Source organism: Tamandua tetradactyla, chromosome 11, assembly GCF_023851605.1.
Source record: "Tamandua tetradactyla isolate mTamTet1 chromosome 11, mTamTet1.pri, whole genome shotgun sequence".
Classification (NCBI taxonomy): Eukaryota; Metazoa; Chordata; class Mammalia; order Pilosa; family Myrmecophagidae; genus Tamandua; species Tamandua tetradactyla.
This window is the reverse complement of record NC_135337.1, coordinates 10,475,214-10,492,274: the sequence shown is the minus strand read 5'-3', so window position 1 is coordinate 10,492,274 and position 17,061 is coordinate 10,475,214. Positions and strand designations below refer to the sequence as shown.

At 34.9% G+C, this 17,061-nt stretch overlaps 1 protein-coding gene and 1 pseudogene across 5 annotated transcripts in view; both read left to right on the top strand.

Moving 5' to 3' along the window:
* Positions 1–17,061, top strand: part of RAP1A (RAP1A, member of RAS oncogene family) — a 114,064-nt gene that overhangs the window by 48,572 nt on the left and 48,431 nt on the right. The window lies entirely within an intron of this gene.
* LOC143649862 (radixin pseudogene) lies at positions 4,089–11,853 on the top strand (annotated as a pseudogene).

Sequence of the window (17,061 nt, the reverse complement as noted above, 5' to 3'; positions counted from 1 at the left end):
TTTTAGACTTTATCTGTAATGATGCAGATGCCTTCATATCTGGAGGTTGAGAAAGGCACAAACCAAACGGCTGGATTAATGATAACACTTTAATTCTCAGTTTTACCTGTATAGACTGTTGCTTCGTATGTGGGGAAAAATGCCTGCAAATCATTACCACCACTTGAAGTAGAACCCGCACAGTGAACAGCCTTAATCTCTGGTCTGAAAAAGAGATAAGCTAGAAATAAAAGGCATAACTAACCTAGGATCTTTTTGCCTATCAACTTAAAAAGATCTTTTCAGATTTAAAAGAGACATCACAGAACCAGAACTCAGCTCACTTTTTGGAATACCTAGAAGAGACTGAAATTTTCTAAGTTTATTTGGTTTCATGGAATTTCAACCAGAAAAAGCCATCTGAAACATTTAAAACTCTTGAAAGTTGTTATCATTATACCATCAAAACAGTAGAAAACTTATATTGAAATAGATAGCCTAACAAAAGTTGTCCTATAGAATCGCTGTGTACTTGATATCCTTATAGCTCAACAAGGAAGAACTCTTTTTTTTTTTTTAACTTTTTAAATTGTATAATATAACATATATACAAAGCAAAGAAAGGAAAAAGCAGTTGTTTTCAAAGCAGTCTATAACAAGTTGTTACAGGACAGATCCCAGAGTTTGTCGTGGTCTCCGTACCGGATTTTTCCTTCTAGCTGCTCCAGAACATTGGAGGCTAGAAGGATTTTTTTGTGTGAAATATAACATATATACAAAAGAGCAATAAATTTCAAAGCACAGCACAATTACTTGTAGAACAGATTTCAGAGTTTAGTATGGGTTACAATGTCACAATTTTAGATTTTTACTTCTAGCTGCTCTAAGATACTGGAAACTAAAAGAAATATCAATATAATGATTTAGCAATCATACTCATTTGTTAAATCCTACCTTAACATGTGTTCTCTTAAGAGAAAATGTTGCTTCTATGTAAACCAATCTGATTAAGTTCAACTACACATTAAAAATAACAAAAAATTCAAATATTACTTGAAATAGGGAACCTCAAAGGTTAGGACTTATTTAATTAGCTAAGCCTTGGATCCTGGGGAAATTGGATTTGTAGCACATTTCAAACATTGCTAGTCCTCCTTATTATAATCATTACAATATCTCTTGTTTGGTGTCTTACTTCCAGAATAGCAGTTCACTGCTGCCTTCTGAATCATGCTAAGGCAGCAAGTCCAAGCCTTTGACCTTGAAACTCATATTAATGAAAATCCATAAAAATGCCTAAGCATCTTCCTGCCTGCCAGCTCTCTGGTTGCTCAATGCTCTCTCTGAACTGTGCAGATAGGCTCACTGCCTCCCTCTATATAGCACATGACTCCCAGGATTGAGCCTCCCTGGCATAGGGTGATTAATACCAGATTTTGATCAATGATGCTTTGGGGAAAACATCTTGATCAAAAGGGGAAATTGTGAAAATAAATAAAATGGAATGGAGGAACTTAGGCTAAGAAACTCAAAATGGGGCCAATGAAGTTGGAGAGTCATGCATAAAACAGGATCTAATACCACCCTGAGGCCACTGTTATAAGTCTAAGCTATCCTAAAAATTTTTACAAAACCCTCCCTTTGTGGAAAAACAACTCTTTCTTCTTCCTTTTTCCCTTTAAATATTCTCTCCTGACCATCCCAGAATATGACACAATTTGGGTTGTTACCTGAATCTGTGCTCCCCAGATTGCATTTCTAAGACCCCATATTATTTCTTTTCAGCTTAGTTTGTTACTTCTCAGTTGACAAAAGGCTTTAAAATAAATCATAGTCTTCACTGATGTGATTAGGATTGATAGGTGGTATCAATCCTACTTTTAAAGATGAGAAAGCTAGGCTTTGATGAAATCTGTTGACTTGCTCAGAAATATGTACGTCAGGGATCTCCAGGAAAACAACTGATAGGAGGTAAATATATGTAATTACTGAAAGATTTATTATAGAAATTGCCTCACGCAACTATTGGAATCAGCAGGTCCAAAGTCTGTAGGGCAGGCTGCAAGTTGGGCACTCCGTGGTGGCACTGAATTCCCTAGAAGCTGATTGGCTAAAGTAGAGATAAGTTCTGCTGAAATCATCAGTTTTCCCTTTAAGGCCTGCAGCTGGGTGAGGACACTTCTCTCATTACTGAAGGCATTCTCCTTTGTTGATTGTAGATATAGTCAGCCATAGATGAAATCAGCTGACTAATAATTTAAGTCTGTCTCCAGAATACCCTCATAGTAAAAATCAGGCCAGTGCTTGCTTGAGCAAATAGCTAGATGCCATAACCTAGTCAAGTTGACTCATGAGCTTAACTCATCACAGATGTGTAAGTGGTTAGGTCTGCTCTTACATTAGTTTTCATTCTGTCATATCAAAGATCATCTATATAGAATCATTTCTTTCTGTATTATCAAACTATAATATATAGAATGTAAAACTCAAATGTTGAAATTGCTGGCTTTTTTACATTTACCAAATGTGGGGGACTATGTATCAGGGAAGAGGAATAGATACCAATTCTTCCAGATTATGTTACTATAGTTTTAATTTTATTTGTAATTTTATGATTTAGAAATATTTGATTCAAAATGTCTTCCAAAATACATTTGGTGCTAGAAAATTATTTTATTAAGTTAATTGACTATAATTTGATTTAAAGGCATTATGGAAATGATATTCTTTCTCTGAATTTTAGAATATTCTTAGTCAAGCTGCCCAATTTCAAAAAGAAAAATTGCTATTTACTTTTTTTGTATGCTGTATGGCAAGGTCACATTTCCTTCTTTTTCCATGTGAGTATTCGTTATTGCAGCACCATTTGTTGAATTTTTTGTTTGTTTGTTTTTGTTGGTATCTTTGTTTAGGAAGCTCGTGGGGCCAGGAATCAAACCCGCGTCTCCTACATGGCAGGCGAGAATTCCACCACTGAACTACCCTTGTACCACTTTGTTATTTACTTTTAATAATCATTTTTTTAAATAGCATGTTTTATATTATGTAGTACTTGTGGGCAAATAATACGTATGTTTTTAATTGAGGGCATTTTTGTGTTCAGTATATTCAGTTCAAGTATTATCTAAAACCCCCACTCTTGTATTCATGAGTCCTGTGCAAATCATCGTGAAGGAATACAAAATAGTCCTTCCCTTGCTTTCAACAAAGTTGACATTGAAAGAGAAGACAAGCTGCAATTATAAAATAGTGCAGAGGTCACCAAACTGGTACACAGCCTATTTTCATATGACCGTAAAGCTAAGAAGGTTTTTTTACTTTTTAAAGATGTTTAAAAAAAAGAATATGCAATGTTGACCATATGAGGTATGCAAAGCATAAAATATTTACTATCTCACCCTTTCAGAAAAAGTTTGCTGACTGAATTTAGAGGACTATATATCATATAAAATAATATGTAACCTGAGACTTTAGAAAAATGCAATTCAAAACCACGTAAGATACCACTTCACAGCCACTGGTTTGGCTGTAATAAAAAAATGCAAACGGATAATAAAGAGTGCTGACAATGATGTAGAGAAATCAGAATCCCCATACATTGCTAGGAGGAAGTAAAATCTCACAGCCACTGTAGAAAACGGTTTTGCAGTTCCTCTAAAAGTTAAACATAGAGTTACCATATGACCCAGCAGTTCTACTCTTAGGTGTATACCAAGAGAATTGAGAATATATGTTCATCAAAAAACTTGAATATGAATATTCATAATAACATTATTTATAATTGCTACGAAGTAGAAACATACCAATATGAGGAATGGATAAGCAAAATTTGGTGTGTCCATACAATGATATATTATGTAGGCATAAAAAGGAATAAAGTACTGTACTAGCAATAACATGGATGAACCTTAATACATGCTAAGTGAAAGAAACCAGGCATAAAAACCCACATAAATTTTAAGATTCCATTTATGTGTAATGTCCAAAATTGGTAAGTCCATAGTAACAGAAAGTAGATTTGTGGTTGACAGGGGCTGGAGGGATTGAGGGAATGGGAATCCTTGCTAATGGGCACTCGGGTTTTTTGGGGGGGTGGGGGAGACGGTGATGAAAATGTTCTGGAATTAGTGGTGATGGTTGCACACCTTGTAACTGTAATGAAAATCACTCAATAGTATGCTTTAAAATGTCGAGTTGTATGATATATGAGCAGTATCTCAACAACAACAGAAAAGTGTAATGAGAGATTAAGTTGTTAAGAAGAAGATAATGAGATTTGTGTAAGGTCAGGTAAAGAGAAGGATATAGGCATGAGTTAATGGATATGACTTCAAAGTTGGGAGTTTGAAAAGGACTTTAAGGGGGCATGGAAGAGTTTGAAAGAAGAAGTAGATTTGCATTACAGGTGTTAGGAAGGGGTATAATCCAAGATGTTGGTTTTTGACAAAAGAGGAAGTGGTAAGATTGTAAGAAAAATAAAAAACAAAGTGAATCTCATTTTCAAGGTGCTAATAAATTGGTATATTAACTGATTTGATCTGCTCATGTTTATGCTTTGCTCTGTTGCTTTCATTGAATAAATTGTATATTCTTGTAGCCTGATGCAGAAGTTCTTGATTCCAACCAGAAGGCAAGAACTTAAGAATTGGCTGTCAGATACTTTTAACAGATTACTATAAGGATTTTTAGTTCACAGCCTGTGCTTTGAAGAATTTGTCATTTTTTAAAACCTATTTTAAGTTGAAGTATCTGTCTTTTTTTTGTCATTTAAAACAAAAATCCGTTATAAACTTTGTTTTTGCTTGTCACTCTACACTTTATAAAGTTCTTTCATGTGTAATGTCTCATTTAATCCTCTTAACACACCTATGAAATAGGTGGTAACAATTCAATTTTAAAGATGGAAGAGGCCTTCTAATAGAGTGATTCCTAGCCAGGAAGAGGCAGTGGAGTCAGAAAGCCCAGATTCAAATCCTGGTTTATTAATTTGCTAGTTATGTGTGAATGTTCTTGAGTTATTTAACCTCTCTCTAAATCATGTTTTATTCTCTTGTGTAAAGTGGTTATTATAACATCATAGATTTGTATTAAGTAAGTTTACTAAAAGTGAAATTCTTAGAACCATGCTTGGCACATAATAAGGCCACAGTATGTGTTAAATGTTTTCAGCTGTTATTTACAGAATTAATTGAGGTTGAGAAGTCCGGAGTCATCCAACTGATAAGTGGCAGAGCCAGCACTTGAATACAGATGTTCTGAATCCAAGTCCTATATGCTAATTTATCTAGTTGCCTTTATCAGCTTTCTTATATGCTTATTTATTTATTTAACATAAATTTATTACCCTCCCAGTCTTTTTTTAATCTGAGAAGAGTTTAATATCCAGAATATATAAAGAGCTTCTACAACTCAACAATAACAAAAACAAACAACCCAAATAAAAAATGAGCAAAGACCATGGATAGACATTTCTTCAAAGAACAAATACAAATGACCAATAAGCACATGAAAAGATGCTCAACATCATTATTCAATAGGAAAATGCTAATCACAACCACAGTAAAATCCACTTCACACCTACTAGGATGGTAGTAACAGTAGTAGTAATAATAGTAATAATGGAAAATAACAGGTGCTGGAGAGGATGTGGAGATCTTGGAACCCTTGTTCAGTGCTGATGGGAATATAAAATGGTGCAACCTCTGTGGAAAACAGTTTGGCAAAGTCAAAATTTAAACAGAATTGCCCAGTGACCCAGCGGTCCCACTCCTATCTATACTATTAAGTTTGCAAGCTGTGGGAATGTGATATATCAGCATTGGAGCAGCTTTTATAAAGGGGGATTTAATAAGTTACAAGTTTACAGTTCTGAGGAAGTGAAAATGTCCAAGTTAAGGCACCAACAAGAGGTTCCATTCATTCAACGAAGGCCAATTGATCTGGAACCCCTCTGTCATCTGGGAAGTCATGTGACTGGCATCTGCTGGTCCCTTCCTCCTGGGCTTCGTTGTTTTCAGTCTCGTTCTGTGTGGAGGGTCCACATTTTGCTTTTCCAGAGCTGGCCTTCATCTCTGGGCTTCCCTTGGCTCTCTCTAGGTTCTGGCTTGTTTAGCATCTCATGGTGATGTCTGCTGGGCTCCAAGCATATCCAAACATCTGTGTGTCTGTGCGCCATGTGTCCTCATCTTTGTCGGCTCCGTTATGAAGTTTCTGTTAGTTCTGTGGCTTCTCCCTCAGATTTAAATGGAGACCTACTATTTTCTCCATTTGATTTTAATGGAGACCTGCTATTAATTACACCAGACATTTCTAATCTCCTTACAGCAGACTTTTCATTCCTAAATCCAGTCTTTTTTACTGTATATTATACTTTTTAATATATTGTTGGATTTATTTGATTTGCTCAAATTTTGGTTAAAACTTTTGCATCAGTGCTCATGAGGGTTACTGTACTGTGATTTTCTTACGTCTTAAGGGTACCAATGGATGAGGGTCTGTTTTCTGTAGCTGCTTCTGGCTTTTGTCAGGGTGTATAGGTCCTGCCTGATTGGGCATAAAACTTTATTTGGCTATCTCATCTAAGTTGAGAGAGGCGGTTGGAATGGCTGAAAATCCTCACATCAGCATTAATTTGGTGTGAAAGGCTTTTGGAAGAAATAAACTTGGCAAAAAGTTTTAAAAATGCAAGGACCGATTAATAGCAAGGGGAAGATAGAAGTAAGCGGACCTAGGAGATGTATTAGCCAAGTGAGACTGGGGAAGAAGGGAGGGAATGACTGTTTCTTCAGATCTAAGTGAATTCTAGCCAGGAGGCTTGTTCCTGCTTGACTGGGGAGTAAGAAGGCACATGTACTAATTTAAGGGTGTAGGAATGAAGCTTAGAAGGGGCTTAGAAGGCAGCTTTGGCTGCCATGTTGTCTTGGTTATTCCCATTGAGAAGTGTTAATATTATTTTTTTGATAGCCAGGGTAATGAATTACCACTGTTTTTTGTCAGTAAGAGAGTATTAGCATCATTTACATTTTACAGTATAGAGTAATGTTGACTTCCAGAGCTAGAGAACTTTAACTGAGTCTAGGGTGTTCCATAGATATTTAAAGTTCTAGGGAACTACTAGGTTATACAAAGAGCAAACATCTCAGAATTTAGAAATAACAGTTAAAGCTTAGGAGTAAATGTGATCGCTGTAAGAACTTATACTTTATGCTTTAATTTTTATAAGCATTTTAAATGAATTTACTTTTAGAAATAACATTTGACAGTTGTTTTATATTGGGGTTATTAATTACAGACTGTAGCAGAAGTTTTGTCTTGTTCTATCTTTACACATTTAATCAGGGTTAGGTTAATCAACACGTGGAACGTAGTTTGTATACTTGCGTTGTTTCTCCTTTAAAGTTCTTATTGTTGAAGGTGAAATTCTGACTTACTTTTGGAGAAGCCTTAGAGTAAAGTAGTATGACAGTAAATTTGATTGTTTAACATGACTTGTAACTTTTGACATTATACAGATCTGTTTTAGGAGAGAAACAATTTCTAAACATATGGCTAACATTTTACTTACACAAATTTTGCTAACAGAAGGATAGAAAATTTCTTTTAATTATAGTTATACTTTTTAAACACTTTTATAGCTGATATGTTAAACTATTTTAGCACTTTTACAAGGTGAGAACAAATGTTTTGTAAGTTTTCCTTTAAGAATGAAAAGACATTGCAGAGCTTTCTGTGCCTCTCCTCCCCAGCGGCCCAGCGCTCCCACTATCCCCTGGCTCTCCTGCCGCAGCCGCGAGGCCGGGTGCCACCTCTCAGGGCCCCAGCCGCACGCCGGGAGGGAAGGAGCTGCTCGCTCTAGGGAAGGTGACAATAGAATTCATAGCAGTAAAGAATTTTTAAAGAAGGAAACCGAAAGAGAAGGAAAATGCCAAAACCAATCAATGTAAGAGTAATTACAGTGGATTCTGAGCTGGAATTTACTATTCAGCCCAGTACAACAGGCAAACAACTTTTTGACCAGGTGGTAAAAACAGTTGGTTTGCATGAGGTCTGGTTTTTTAGGCTGCAGTATGTGGACAGAAAGGTTATTCTACTTGGCTTAAACTAAACAAAAAGGTAACATAGCAAGATGTAAAAAAAAGAGAACTCTTTACAGTTCAAGTTTATAACTAAATTGTTTCTTGAAGATTCTGAGGAATTAATTAAAGAAATAACCCGGAGACTTTTCTTCTTGCAAGTTAAAGAAGTCATCTTAAATGATGATATATATTGCCCACCAGAAACTGCAGTTATTTTGGCTTCCTATGCTGTCCAAGCCAAGTATGGAGATTATAATAAAGAGATTCATAAACCAGGCCACCTGACTAATGATAGACTCCATCCCCAGTGTGTTTTAGAACAACGTAAACTGACAAAAGAACAATGGGAAGAAAGAATACAGAACTGGAGTGAAGAACATAGAGGAATGCTAAAGGGAGATTCTGTGATAGAATACCTGAAGATTGCACAAGATCTAGAAATGTATGGAGTCAACTATTTTGAAACAAAAAATAAAAAGGAAATTGAATTGTGGCTAGGTGTTGATGCTCTTTTTTGAATATTTATGAGCATTATCATAAGTTTAACACCTAAAATTTGGTTTTCCCTGGAGTGACATCAGAAACATTTCATTTAATGACAGAAAATTTGTTAATAAAGCCAATCAACAAAAAGGCACCTGATTTTGTTTTTTATTACCTCGTCTGAGAATCAGTAAGGGATTTTGGCTTTATTCATGGGAAACCATGAGCAATACATGTGAAGATAGAAGCCTGATACTATCGAACTATCAGTATCTTTATTGAAGTACAACAGATGAAAGCTCAGGCTAGGGAGGAGAAAAAACATCAAAAGCAGTTGAAAAGGGCGCACAATTAAAGATGAAAAGAAGAAAGGAGAAATAGTGGAAAAGGAAAAGGAAAGACTAGAACGTGAAAAAGAAGAACTAATGAAACATCTGAGGCAAATTGAAGAACAGATAATGAAAGCCCAGAAAGGATGTATAATAAAAATGTTAATGGTTTACGTACAGAAAATTGCTCAAGTAAAGAAGCTCTGAAGTCTATAAGGAGGATAGAACATAAAGAATATAGAGCATCCTTACCAAGACATAATTTCAAGTCAATCATCTTAAGGCAAAGGACATGTAAAGGACATCCAATTTGTATTTTTCTTTTTTAATTTCTAATAATAAAGCTTTGCTAGACTGCCAAAAAAGAAAGAAAGAAAGAAAAGACGTCTTCTGAAATAAAGGGTGATAAGCTTAACATAAACATTAACAAGGTTGTTATTCTGATACAATATAAAATTTTCATCTTTTAGGGTATCCAGTTAATTTTTTATAACTTTTTATTAAGAGCAGTTCCCTTCATCAGGGAAGGGTCTGGGTCCTCAGAGGGAAGGTTAAGAGAATGTGGGGAAATTTTGGGTTGGGGGAGGGGAGAGAGAGAGAGACAGAAGACCAATTAGCCTTAGCATGGTACATCTTTATCCATCCATTTACTTTATTCAAAGACATAAATAGATTAAAGGTGGGTTTCTTATAGGCAGCAAACATACAGTATTCTTTTATGTCTGGCTTATTTCATTCTACATGATGTCTTCCAGATTCATCCATGTTATTACATATATCAAGACTTAATTTCTTTTTACAGCTGAATAATACTCCACTGTGTGTATGTACCACATTTTATTTATCTGTTCATTGGTTGATGGACACTTGGTCACTTCCATCTTTTGGCAGTTATGACAATGCCACTATGAACATCAGTTGCACATATCTGTTCGAGTTCCTTCTTTCAGTTCTTTTGGATATATACCTAGTGGTGGTATTACTGGGTCATATGGTAGTTCTATAGTTACCTTTTCTGAGAGACCACCAATCTGTCTTCTACAATGACTGTACCATTTTACATTGCCACCAGCAATGAATGAGTTTGTTTTTTTTTTTTTTTCCTTCATGTCTGGTCCAACACTTGTTATTTTCTGGTTTGTTTGCTTTTTTAATAGCAGCCATTCTAATGAGTGTGAAATGATATCTCATTGTGGTTTTGATTTCCATTTCCCTGATGGCTAACAACGTTCATCTTTTCATGTACAATCTGACCATTTGTTTATCTTCTTTGGTGAGAGGTCTATTCAAGTATCTTTCCCATTTTTGAGTTAAGTTGTCTTTTTGTTGTTGAGTTGAAAGATTTCTTTATATATTCTGGATATTAATTCTTTATCAGATATCTGGTTTCCAAATATTTTCTCCCATTGTGTAGGCTTTCATGATAAAGTCCTTTGAGGAATAAAAGTTTTCAGTTTTGATGAGATCCCATTTATCTGTTTTTTCGTTGTTGCTTATGCTTTGGTTGTAAAGTCTAAGAAACCATTGTCTAACACAAGGTTCTGAGAAGGTGCTACCCTATGTTTTCCTCTAGAAATTTGATAGTCCTAGCTCTTACATTAAGATCTTTGATCCTTTTGGAGTTGATTTTTGTATATGGTATGAGGTACGGGTCCTCTTTTTTTTTGTAAATGGTGATCCAGTTTTCCCAGCATCATTTGTTGAAGAGACTGTTTTTTTCCCAACTGAGTATTCTTTGACACCTTGTAAAAAAACAGTTGGCCATGTGAAGGTTGATTTCTGAGCTCTGAATTCTTTTCCATTGGTCTATATGTCTGTCCTGTGTCAGTACCATGCTGTTCTGATTTCAGTGGCTTTGTAATAAGTTTTAAGATTGGTAAGTATGAGGCCTCCAACTTCATTCTTTATTTTTGTGATGGCTGTAGGTATTTGGGGCCCCTTACCCTTCCATATAAATGTAATGATTATATTTTCCATCTGCAAAGAAGATTGTTGTAATTTTCATTGGGATATCATTGAACCTATAAATTGCTTTGGGTAATACTGACATCTCTTCGGCAGGATAGCATGGCACATTGGATAAAATGAAAAAAAAGTCAGTTTGTCTGGACTGTCAAGAATGAGAGGGAACATACTGTGATAGGGAGTTGGGGACCACACTGCAGACCTTTGTAGGCATGTTAACACTTGTGGTTGTTATCCTTAAGGGCAGTGATTGTTATTCTTAAGGTCATTATCCTTAAGTGTCTTAACTGGAAAAATTGGGGAGAAGGGGTACTAGCATGATTAGATGTGTCATTATTTATTTATTTTGTTTTTTGCATGGGCTGGCACCGGGAATTGAACCCGGGTCTCCGGCATGGCAGGTGAGAACTCTGCCTGCTGAGCCACCATGGCCCACACAGATGTGTTATTTTTTAAAGATCTTGTGGAACTTCACTGTGGAGAGAACAGCATTTCTGTTGTGAATGGTCCTTAAAAAATAAAGATTTCAGAAACTTAATGATAACTATACCTTTTTGCTTTAAAAGTTATTCTAAATTCATATGTTTTTGTTACCTGTGGCTTACTTTTGTGAAGGTTTTATATTTTAGGATTATGAATATATGGTTTGTGTGGCAGTGTTGCTAAGGGAATGAAATTAGAGTAAATTTTGGGAAATGCATTTGTCAAGATTCCAGAATTGATATATTTAGCTACACTAGTATAATTTAGTAAAGATGGTCATAACTGTCTTTTAAAGGAAACTTCTTTTTGTTTTTGTTTTTTTTTGGCCACCTAGAAAGTATTAGCCACTGTCTTTAAAATTTTCTGCATGCTTTGCAAGTGTTGTATTTGCCTGTGATAACAATTGCTGAAGAATATTCATTTTACTGAGTAGATGAAAGTGCATATAAAAAGTGGTCCTCTTTCCATTTCCTGTCAGATTTTACTGGTGAGATACTTTTTAATGATTTACTAATTGCTAAAAGAAAATACAGCATTCCTCTTTTTTTTTTTTTTTTTTTTAAGGAAAGACAGAGAGAAGGAAGGAAGGAAGGAAGAAAGGGAAACATTTTTAAACATTTTCTTGTTTTATTGTATTCTGTTTCTCCGTTTTTGTTACATGGGCTGGGGCCGGGAATCGAACCGAGGTCCTCCGGCATAGCAGGCAAGCACTTTGCCCGCTGAGCCACCGCGGCCCGCCCCAGCATTCCTTTTTTAGCAGCTCATGCATCCAAGAACATATACTAATGTAAGGCACAATGTACAGGATATTTTTGGATACTGTGATAGTCTGCCCTTTTCTGTTAATTAGAAGCATTCCTAGTTTTCAACATTTAGGTGGAAAAGTTGTGGTCAGAGGGCTTTTGATGTATAGGATGGATATCATATCTGTCATTTTTATCGTTTTAATGCATTAAATACATTTTAGTTTTATGATTTAATCTGACTAAGATAATGCAATTTTGGTAAAATTGAAGTTTTTGTAGTATTTCTATTTTCTTTTCTTTTTAAAATATTTGCTTCTCTGATGCAAGAAAATTATTCATTCTCATGATATAGCTGTCATATGTGATCCTTGTCCCCAGTAGTTTAAAGTAAACTTGCCATCAATAAAGTGAGAATTTTCTTTAACTTTTTTATTGTATAGTATAGGATATATACAGAACAAGCAAAGGAATAAAAATGCAATAGTTTTCAAAAGACTCTTCAACAAGTAGTTACAGGACAGATCGCAGAGCTTGTCATGGGCTACCATACAATCCTCTCGGATTTTTTCCTTCTAGCTGCTCCAGATTATAGGAGACTAGAAGGAATAAATGTTTTTTATCACCACAATCAACTTTTTTCTTTCTTTTTTGTGAAAAAATAACATATATACAAAACAATAAATTTCAAAGCACAGCACCACAATTAGTTTTAGAACATATTTCAGAGTTTGACATGGATTACAATTCCACGATTTTAGGTTTTTACTTCTGGTTGCTCTGAGATACTGGAGACTAAAAGAGATATCAGTTTAATGATTCAGCAATCATATTCATTTGTTAAACTCTATCTTCTCTGTATAACTCCACCATCACCTTTGATCTTCCCATCTTTCTCTTTAGGAGTGTTTGGGCTATGGCCATTCTGTTTCATGTTGAAAGCGTCTGTCACTGATATGGGGTAGGGAGATGGAACTATCTGATGTTCTGGAGAAGCTTTTTAAAACACATTGGAACAAAGCCTCAAGGAAATAATTTAATTTCTTGTAGTCTTTTGGGAAACTTTTTCAAAACAGTACAAGTTCTAGTTGAGATTCTTAGCTCATTTGCCTCATGATATGAAAATCTGTAGTAGGTGGAATCAACTTACCATATTTGAAAGATTTCTCAAAATATATTTTCCTTATGTTTTGCAGGAAAAGTTCAGATTGATGACTCTTCTCAAATTAGATTTTTTTATTGCTTCATACAGATATACACAAAAACTGTCATTTAGGAATTATTTTTATGCATCTATGCAGCAGCACTCAGCCTTCCAACATGTATGTTATTTCCATACCTAAAATTTGGAATGATTTATTAAAAGGTCTTAGACTTTTTCATAAAGAATTAGATAAAAGTTCCTTATTTATTGCAGCAATTGTGGTAATTAAATGTAAGGACACATCATGTTTCAGATACCCTAGAAATATAAAAATTAGATTGTTATAATTGGTTCTAAGATTATTATACATAATAGATAATTTGTGTAGCATTCAACTTTTTTTCTCTTAGCAGTAGTTAATATATTTTTGTCTATAATCCAGAATACTTTAGTTTTTATGAATTATCAAATCTGTAATATGTAAGTATGCATATATTTGGGATATTCTTTTTTTTTTTTAACATGGGCATGAATCGGGAATTGAACCTGGGTCTCCAGCATGGCAGGCAAGAATTCTACCACTGAGCCACCATCGCATCGCCCCTGGGGTATTCTTTTAAAAGTGTTTGGGAGGTGGAACAGGTCCCTATGAATCATCAGTTAATATTGGTTCATTAAGATGTTCGTTCACTCATTAGTTCATTCAGCAAATATTTAACTGATATATGCTGTATATCAATTTTAATGTGCTAGGTGAACAAAACAAATGAACCGCCCTTGTGGAGGTTGCATTCTAATTTGGGACTGGAAAGATGATATTAATCAAATAATTACAAAATTTCTAACTATAGTGAGTATTACTAAGGAAACCTACCTGGTGCTCTGAGAGAGTATAAGATTTTTTATTCAGGAGTCAGGCCAGAGTATTTTCTGGAAGTAATACTTGTGCTGAGAGCTAAGGAAGAGATTGTCTAGTGAGGAAGGAAGAAAAGGACATTTCAGGCAAAGGGTTGTGCAGAAGTGAGTAGTAGATGTGATTATAGCAATTTTAAAGAACTGAAAGATGGCCAGTGTTGCTGGTATAGAAATTGAGTAGACCGAAGTCATTAAAAGCTTTGAGGAGGGCAGGCAACGGTGGCTTAGTGGCAGAGTTCTCGCCTGCCATGCTGGAGACCCGGGTTTTCTTCCCAGTGCCTGCCCATGTAAAAAAAAAAAAAAAAATAGTTTTAAGGGTTTGTTTTGAAGTTTCTACTGTGTCCTAAGAGCAAAAGGAAACATTTAATCATTTAAGGAGGGCAATGATATGACAAGATTTATATCTTGAAAAGTTCACTCTGGCTGCAGTGTGGAGGACAAATTTCGTGTAGGGCTGGAGGAACTAGAGTGACCAACAGTAGACTAGTTAACGTGCTGTTTCAGTAGTCCTAGAAAAACAGTAATGATTTATTAGACTAGAGTCATGATAGTGGGAAAGAAAGTTTTTCTGCCTGAGGGGTGGTGAATTCTTTGCACAGATGATTCTGATACTACTATCCTCACTCCTCTCTTTTTTAAAAATTTGGAGATACAAAATATAAAGTATTGTTCTGTGAACAAATTATCATACTTTTATTATCGCTGATACTCTTGATAACACATTGTTATCCATAATTTCAGTTTTAGAATATAACAGATTTTTTTCATGAAATGTATATTCATGACTCCTCATTCATGAAAAAATGCATGTTGGTGATACCAGATTTTCAATGCAAAGGAGTCTTTGACACCTAAAGGAATAGTATTGGAACTAAAATTGTACAGTTGTGGCATACTATTCTCTGCAGTAGTAGTGTGAATTCCTCTGCTGCTTAGTGTGTATATTTCTCACTAGGAAGATTCACCTTTAACTTTTACATTTTGATAATGATCATAGGACCTGGTTATAACATGTAATAAATAACAAAGGAAGCAAGCATGTATGATTTTAATTGACTACAACCTAGAAATGCTTCAGAATGCTGATTTTCTACTATTTGAGAAACTTGCTCAGAAGGGAGAAGAGACTCACTTTTAGTCAATGGATGCACTAAATATTTTAATCCTCCACCTGAAAATAGCAGGAAAAAATATAAAATTTTTTTTTAGTGAATCGAAGAACTATCATTTCATAAGACATGCACAAAGGCTAAAATGTGAATTATTGGAGAACTTGGTTTAAGACAGGTTCAAAGTGAAAGCTTGAACCAGCACTCAAAGCCTGTAGCACTCAAAGTTCTGTTTTTGACTTGAGGGTGTTTCTTAAATTGAATGAACATGAGCCAAGGGTTTTGTGGTCTTGCCAGACATCAAAGGGGACTGTATTCTGATATTTGTGTTCATAATTTGCCCTTTTGTGTGGGGTTCATATCTCTAAGTCATTTTTGGGGGGGTGCTACCCCCCCCAAAAAAAACCCTCATAATGAGAATATAGTTTAAAGTAATTTGGGCTGGTAGTAGTCCCAGGCACTTGGCAGAAGCAAATTCACCTCTTCTGTGATGAAGTCATCTTAAACCAAGGCCTCATAACTCCCACAGATAAAATACCAAGAAATAGGACCTCACATTCAAAAATTATAGAAAGAGAAGAAAGGCATTAAAAACAAGAACCAGCCAAACAAACAAAAAAAGATAGCAGAATTTTAACTCCTTTAACCTCAGATTTTAGAATTAGTTTATTTATTATATATAGACTTCAAAATTGATATGTTTAGCCAAGTAAAGAAGGATTAAATATGCAGTGATGGGGTTATGATAATGAACATTGTGTGGTACTTCTGATGAACTTGCACTATTCTAAGTACTTTCTGCATAATAATTCAACTAATAATCACAACAACTCTATGAAGTAGGGACTGTTAATAAAGCTCTTCTACAGGTGAAGGAACTGAAGCACAGGATGGTTAAATAACTTAACCAAGGTTAGTGAGTGATAGAGCCAGGAATCTAGCTAGGTAGTATGGATCTTAAGTTCATGCTTTTTACCATTTTACTATACTGCTTATGAGAAAGATAAAGAGACTATAAAAAATTATCAATAGCTTTGAAAACAAAGAATTTCTGTAAATGAAGTTATTAAAATTCAATGGATAATGAAGAATATTGAACCTCTATTGCACAGTTTCAAGGACATGGAGATACAGAGTTGACTTTGCATTTTAAGTCAAGAAGCATAGGAAAATTGGAGACCCCTGAAATATTAGCCTCTCACTGGAAACTAAAATTCATTTGGAAACAGTAGTTCATAAGGACATGGTAAGATGGGAACACCAGCTACCCATTGAGTATAAGAATCGGAAAATTTTTTAGTCTAAGATGAAGCAACATGTTTTGCACACTAATAGGAATTACACCTTTTATTTTCTTAGCAATTGAGAGTTCAATATTGTATATCATAAATATACATATATATATTATTCATATCTATCATTCTATCTACATATGAATATAGTATGAAACGGGAATAAATAAAATGATTTTTATTATATAATATATATACAAAGCAAAGCAAAGAAAAAAGCACTAGTTTTCAAAGCATTCTTCAACAAACAGTTACAGAACAGACCCCAGAGTTTGTCATACCATCATCTCAGATTTTTCCTTCTAGCCACTCCAGATATAGGAGGCTAGAAGGCATAAATATTTTTTTATCACCACAATTGACTTTTGCATGTATGTGTGAAAAATAGCATATATACAAAAAAGCAGTAAATTTCAAAATACAACACAACAATTAGTTGTAGAACAGATTTCAGAGTCTAACATGGGTTACTATTCCACAGTTTTCAGTTTTTACTTCTAGCTTCTCTTAAATACTGAAGAAATATCAATTTAATTATTCAGCA